The sequence below is a fragment of the Pipra filicauda genome, unplaced genomic scaffold, assembly GCF_003945595.2.
Source record: "Pipra filicauda isolate LSUMZ 115617 unplaced genomic scaffold, ASM394559v2 scaffold262_size1072369_pilon, whole genome shotgun sequence".
Classification (NCBI taxonomy): Eukaryota; Metazoa; Chordata; class Aves; order Passeriformes; family Pipridae; genus Pipra; species Pipra filicauda.
In genome coordinates, this window is record NW_024104379.1 from 501,159 (window position 1) to 508,481 (window position 7,323).

Genomic DNA, 7,323 nt, shown 5'->3' on the forward strand with positions numbered 1-7,323 from the left:
GAGGCATGAAGATTCACCACACACTGCTGCATGAGTGGGTGCAGTCCCATTAAGGGGTCAGTGTAAGCATGAGCTACTTCTGAAGTTGTGTTACATGAGCTACAGCTTTTGAAAGCTTTGATAGGGATTAAGGCATGAAGGGCTGGAGAGGGTTCATGGTGTGTGGAATACAGGCACTGCTGTGCTGATGTCCTGCACATACACTGTTAAAAACAGCACTGGACTTACTGTCATCGGGGAGGTTACTGGTTCAGCTACTTCAATTTTTTTCCAAAGTGTTTACCAGGAACTTGCAGGGTATCTCTGTGACCAGCATGCCCTCTAAATTGCATTAAAATTGCCTTCCCATCATAGGATCAACTTGAAATGACACCGCTGGCCAGGCACTGATGTGGTACAGAGCAGAACCTGCGTGCTGACGGGGTGCTGACCCTTTTAAGCTCAGGCTGCTTTTTGTGTCCTTTGCACTGTGATGCGTGAGCTGGTCCTTTGCTGCTGCTCTCCCCTGTGCAAAATGAGAGTTGTGTCCTTTTTATTTCCACTGGCACAGTATTTTCCTTCAACTTAGCACCTCTTTGTGCATCCTCATGGAAGGGACAAAATTTGCCTCCTACAGCATTTACCACTTTGCAGAGTGCAACCTTGAGCTAGGAAGTTCTTGTGGCTCCAGGTTAGTTGCTCTTCTGTAGATTTCCAGAGCTGCTAAGTGCTTCATAGAGGTTTTCCCAGGATTTTGGGAACAATATGAGTAAGTAAGTGGTTACAAAGGCTGTAATAATAGTGCAAAAGATATTGAGCTGGGACCTGATCTGTGGGCCCTACAAGAAAATAGTTCCTGGAAGTTGGTGCTGGAGCTCTGTTGTTTGCACCTTCCAGCCTCAGGGCTGATTCCAGCCAGCGTTGGAAGTGCCTGAATGAGAGGGAGGGCAGAGAGATAGTTTGAGGAAATACAAGTGATGATGTTGATTTCAAACATTCCTGTCCCTGCACCAAGCAGTTCTGCTGGCACTAAGGATCTGCAAACCAGATCATTAAATGTAATAAACCTTACCAAAAAAAAAAAAAAAAAAAAAAAAGAAAATACACTGATGCAGGTTACAGTGTGGCCCTCATGGGGCCAGTGCAGCTGAGATGCAGAGCCACCAGCCCCTTCACAGCCTCTGGGAAACGAAGGTAAATCGCTAAACCTGCAGCATCATCCTGCTGCCAAGAGCCTTCCCCTGTGGAGAGCAGCTGAGCTTGTTCCTGCTACAGATTCCCCCAGGGCAGAGCAAGAACAGTGGCTATTAGAGCCAGTTCCTTCTGGGTTCCTGGGCACAGCAGGAACTTAAACCTGACGGTTTTAGGATTTAGCCCTCTTCCATTTCTCTCACAAACTGAAATCAAGTATCACTTAATGTAAACAGAGAATGACAGTGCAGATGCAATGGCTGTGGAGTGGGACTCCTCGGTGACAGGCACTGGAGTGGGAGAGCTATGCTGGAAATGTGCAGCCTGCCCTGCCTGTGTGGTGAGAGAGTTCTCAGGACAGTGGTTTGAGTGATCTGAAAATAAAATGCAGGCTGCTGCAGCCCAACTAGAAATCAGGCAGCTCAGCCTGTTTCTGGAGATGCTTTGTCACCACCCTGCTGGCAAGATCCCAGCTGTGTTGCTTTCCCTGAAGAGCTTAGATCTGAACTTTGCTGGGGGCACGTAGTTTTAAACCTTGTCTTCAAGTGCAGCTGGAGAGTGTTCCCAGTTTCAGGACAGAGAGTTAATGCTTGTAGATAACTGCATGCTGTCTTTTTGGACTTAATTTTGCCTTTTCCCAATGCTCTAGCAGTGGGAGTGAAAGCAGAAGGAAAAGGTTAGAAAAAAAAAAAACAAACAAAAACCAAAAAACCCTTCTGTCCTAAATTTGTGCCTCTTCCATCCTTGCTACCATTTTGAGCCAGTGTGGCTGAGCAAAACAAACAGCTGAGTGGCCACGCAGCAAGAGGAAAAGAAAAATGTGAAATGTCTTGAGGAATGATGGTCTGGCACACAAGAGAAGAGGTGCTGGAGTCTCTTCTCAAGCTGTCTCCCTGTGCTAGGGCAGCCTCCCTCACCAAGACTTTCAGTTTGGGTAAAACATGCAGAGGACACTTAGATGTCGATTAGGCAAAAGTACAGTCACTTTTTGGACTGGGCGATGGCTTGGTTGTGCATGAGGAGCATTTTAGGCAGGCCAGGCCGACTTCTCCACTTACCTCCAGCGGCTGAGGGCACGTGCAGGCAGCAGAGATCTGCGGGACTCGGTGCTGCCTGGTGCACACGTGCCCTGCGGGAGAGGTCTGCCTTGGAGGTTTCACTATTGCTCAGCACTCGAGCCCTAAGGAAGAATGAGGGAGGAAGTGGAGAACTGATGATGATGGAGTGGTTGGCCTCGCAATGCTGTGTTACTCATAATGTGGTTGCTTGCTGCTAATTAAATTGGAATTATACTGTGGATGGCTTAATTCACTGCAGCCCTAAGTGACTTCTGATGGAAATTGTGTGGGATCTCATGGAAGTGGGTGTTGTGGCAGGGTGTATCACTCTGGATAAATGTATTGCTTGCTTAGGCTCCTTCTTAGGAGAGGAGCCATCATTCAAATCCCTGACCTCATGTAAGACTGAGGCTGAAGCAGGGCTCTGTGGCCAGAAAAAGTCTCCCTAGGCATGAAGTACTAGTGGCAGAGTGGTGGTACCAGCCATGAGAGGGGAGGTGCTGAACCGTACAGCCAAGAGATGTGCTAAGCAGCTGGCCTTGTAGGGCAGCCTACCCAGCTTTGTGGGTGAAGTGATAACTTGATGAAGAAAAGAAAAGGAGGGGAAAAAAAAAGGCAAACCATTGGAGCTGTGATCAAAGAAACTTACTTTCTGCTCTTCATTCCCGTTGTATCCAGGGAAACGTCTCCCTGTGTTGCCTTATAAAGAAACAGCATCAAACCAGAGCTGAGCCCACCTTTCACTTTTCCTCCCCCAAACTCCTGGCACCGAGTTCTCCTAGTGTAGCAGAATGGGAAGCATCCTTCCACCTAGGCCAGGCTCTTCTCTCCTGGAAGGCTTTCCTCAATCCTGGGCTGTCCCTGGGGTTCTCCACAGAGGACTCTGGTAAAACTTCCAACCCCTGCAAGTTGCTGGATGGATGCAGCCTCCACAGGCTGCCCCCCAGCCTGTGGGCATGTGTTGAAAACTTGTTTCGTTTCCTTCTCAGCACTTCCCCACTGGGGGCTGCGAGGGACATATGGGGTCTGCATGCACCATGTCCGTGCTGCCAAGTCCATCCTGGGCTGGAACTGGCTCTTTCAGACTGTGTTTCTGCCTCCCAAAGCTTCCCCTGTGGCCGGTGCAGGTGCAAGCAGCTCATCTCTGGAGGAGGGACTGGCTCCAGACTCAGACGAGTCTCTGTGCTTGCCTGAGCGTTCATGTTGTCGCTAGGAACTGCAGCAGGCTTTGAAGCTGAGGTATCGGCACAGCCAAAACAGGTTTTAATGAGGTAACACACAGCCCAATTTGCTGTGCAGGCTTTTGATCCTTTCTGCTGTCGATGTAATTGTGTGGTGCACAGCTCACCAGCTCATCATTTTCAGAAGCACGAGGCACCCAGCTGTCTTGCCCTGATGTGCCCTTGTGGGTAAGGCAGGGATAATCAACCCCTTGATCGGCTTCTGCCTGAAGCTCAGCTCACCATTTCCCTCTCACCTGGAAAGTTTCTGGGAGGCAACTTCAAGGACATGGCTTATGCTCCAGCACAGGTCCACACTTTAACTGCAGTGTCACCCAACACAAGGAAAGATCCCAGGTTTGTGCTGTCCGTGTTTACTTGGACCCTTGTCGTGAGGCTGAAGGGGGTTTATCTGCACCCCACCCCCTTTCCTTTGCTAAGGGAAGTGCTCCCCTCTCTACTGCAGCCAAGGAGTTTGGTTCAGAGGAGAGACAGCCAGCAGGCTTGTTCTACTGGAGGGTAACATCCAGTATCTCCACAGCACAGGAGGAAATCTACACCAATCTAAACCTCACCTACCTCAGAGGTCACTGGCCTGTGCCGCTTCCCCGGAGCAGAAGGTAAGAAAACTGGAGCTGCTCGAGCAGAAAAGCCAGTGGACTGGCTAGGGCCCAGCACCTGAATTTGTGGGGCTGACTGTGCAGGGCACACTCCCCACTGCCACCCATGGGTCTCAGGACACAGATGGGATCTGCATAGGCACTCCAGTGGCTGATGTTGGCACCATGTGCAGCATGGCCTGCAGGACTGGCCATCCTCTCATAGGGCGTAGCTTTAGGGGGACACTGAGGATGAGCCAAGCCTGGTCTTTGCCCCTTAGGCAGACAGAGCAGTTGTTCCCTGCTCTGCTGTCTACGATCTGGCAGATCAGTCCCCCAAAATCTTCCCTCTGCACTCCCCTGGCACCTCTGTGAGCTATGCTAGAGCCAGAGCATAACTAGAGCACAGCTAGAGCATAGCTAGAGCTACGCTCGCACAGCCGCAGTACCTATGGTTTGCCCAGCAGGAGAGGCTGCCTCACAACTCTGCCACGAACTATTAAAAGCAGCAAGATGATTAAAATAAACTGTCATGGGACATTCGTTCCAAACAAAAAGCACGAGCTGGATTCCTTCGTTTCCCAGGAAAGTTAATCTGTGTTTGCAGACAAGGAACGTGTCCTGGGAGGCGCTCAAGCGACGCTGGCAGGAGGCTCCCCAGACCCACTTCTCCATCGGCAAGCGGTGTGTGGGCAGCAGCACTGCTGCGGGCAGCTGGCTCCGTTATCCCCTGTCAAACAAAGCCTTTTCCTGACCACTTGGGTGGAGGAAGGAAACACCTCGCAGCAGGCACCGAGGCAGGAAGAGCTGGGACTGGAAATGCCAGCGCTCTCCTCCTGGCCCTGGCAGAGCCATGGCTGTGCTGCAGAAGGGTGAGAGGTGCCTGGGTGGGAGCCCATGGTGCAGCTCTTGGCCACAGTCCAGCTCGCTGGGGCACGGGGTTGAGCCCTGTGCTGGTGTCTCTGGGGCAGGGGTATTTCAGAGGCAGGAAACCCTCCTGCCTGGCTTTCGCAGTGTCAGGCACATAACGCTGCAAAGGGTGTGACACGACTACAGCCACGCTTCCCGGTATTCCCTGCACCAGGCAAAGCATAGCCGGGTCACTCCCAGCACCAACAGCCCCACGGGCTGTGCCTGCGCCCTGCTCACGTGCTTTCTGTGGGCTCAAGCTGAGCTCTGAACAGCCCCATCCCACCAGGGCAGAGAGCGCTCCCTGTGAACTGTAGTGGGCTGGTAGGATTTTCATCCACCCCGGGGCCAGCCAGAAGAGCCAACAGCTCCCTTCTGCACTCCTTTTCCTCCAGCGTAGGTCAGAGACTCCCTGAGAACCCTCGAGCTGAACCCAGCAACCCTTCTGCCTGTCCAAGAGGGACCCTGCAACTGTGTGGGCAGGTAAGCCCCCTACCATCACTAAAAACAAGGCACTTAGGCTCTTGTTTAGGCTGGGGGTAAAGGCTTGATTGCCACCACCCAAGTACCTTTGCCAGGGATGATCACAGCCACCTGTTCTCAGGTCTACCAGCCCTGTGTCCACCTCTGGAATGGTGCAGGGCTCACCCATCGTGTTCGAGTCACTGGGTAGAGTGAACCAAGCAGCAGAGATGGGTTGCCCAGACAAAAAAATTTTGTTCTGACATTTGTTCCCTTTACCTGCTTAGCTTTTGGATGCTGGTTTTTTTCTCCCTGGATGCAACTGGCACAGCCCTTCTTGCTAACCTGAGCAGCTACTGCATCAGGATGGTGACAGTTCTCATGTGGTTTTGTTGCTACTGCTTTCTGGTTCTGTTGAGCAGTGAATAGATAAAATATTTACTGTCTTTTCTACTTTTTTCTTTCTTTTTTCTTCTCTCTTTTCTGAACTACCCAGCAAATCCTTTGATGAAAGAGTCAGTCACAGTACAACATTTCACAGAAAATAGGAAGTGCTCATGGCAAATCCTGCTCTGCAATTTAAACTTCTGTCCTCTTAAGAAAAAAAAAAAAAGAGAGACAAACATTGATGGGAGAAAGACCAGTGATGAAAATATAAATCTGTCTTTAGCAAGTACTCACACCCTTGTCACAGCTGGGCATAGGCTTATGCAGAAGCTGTTGGGTAAAATTTGGGGACATGAGCATCTGGTAGGGTCCTACTGCTAAATTACAGCCTTAGAGGATAACGTGGAGATTGCGGATGGAGAATACCAGCTGTGGCTAATGGACTGGGATGCATTTAAAAATTAGGTATCTCCGAAAACTAATGAAGAATGGTTTCAGCTGAAGAAATTTCTCGTGGGTCAAAAACTGGAGGAAGGAGATGAATTATCAACGATACTTCAGGTGAAAGGGGCTGCCTTATTTATTTCCGAAGCACAGCGAGACGCGATGTGTACTTACCTGTGTTGATTATGAGCCCTGCTGAGCTTGATTATAATCCGCTCTCCGGGGCGAGCATGCTGCGCTCGGCGGCAGGGAGGAAGTGCAAAAGGAATTTGTCTGTGCCAGGATGAAATGTGATTACTGGCTGCACACTGCAGCAGGGGCTTGTGTCTGAGGGTTGGGGATCCCACGCCTCTCAGGTAGCCTGTGAGTGCTAAAGCACTTGGGGGAAGTTTATTTCAGCTGGTAATTTTTTTTTCGGCCTGTTTCTGACCGGTTTGGTGCCTTGACTCCTAAGCTGGCACTTTGTCACAGCACAGAGCTGATAGCATGAGATGTCCTTCTTTAAAACAAAGCAACAGCTTGGTAATAGCTTTATATTAAATGGAGATCTGTGCTATAAGTTAATTCTAAAGAGGCCGCCCCACAGATGTGGAGGAGCTGAAAACTGCTTTAAGAATGGTTTTAGTTAGAGCTCGAGCAATTTATGGAAGGGATTACCTGGCACGATGTCTGTGCTAGCAGAGCTCTGGGCTCAGTGACACAGGATGGTCACAGGCAACCCGAGCAGGGATTTTGGGCACACTGCAGAGACCTCAGTGGGTTCTAGGGAAGAAGAAGGCTGAGCCTGAGGCAGGGCAGTGAGCCCTTGTAGGCTCACACTCCTGGTAGCTCCAGAGCCTTCAATGAGGTTTTGGCAGCAGAGGGATGAGTACAATCCTGCTCACAATCTGAACCTCTGGCTCTCATTTCTCCTCATCTCCCTTCCCCTACTAATGGCTCCCAAGGGAAAGTTCCTGCTGCATTAAGGGGGATGAAAAGACAAACCACAAAAACAGAGGGCTGAGGGATGCAGTGGGGGAAGCAACCCCGAGGGGCTGGCCTGCTGGAGCAGATGCAGGGATGCTGGAGAGGGAG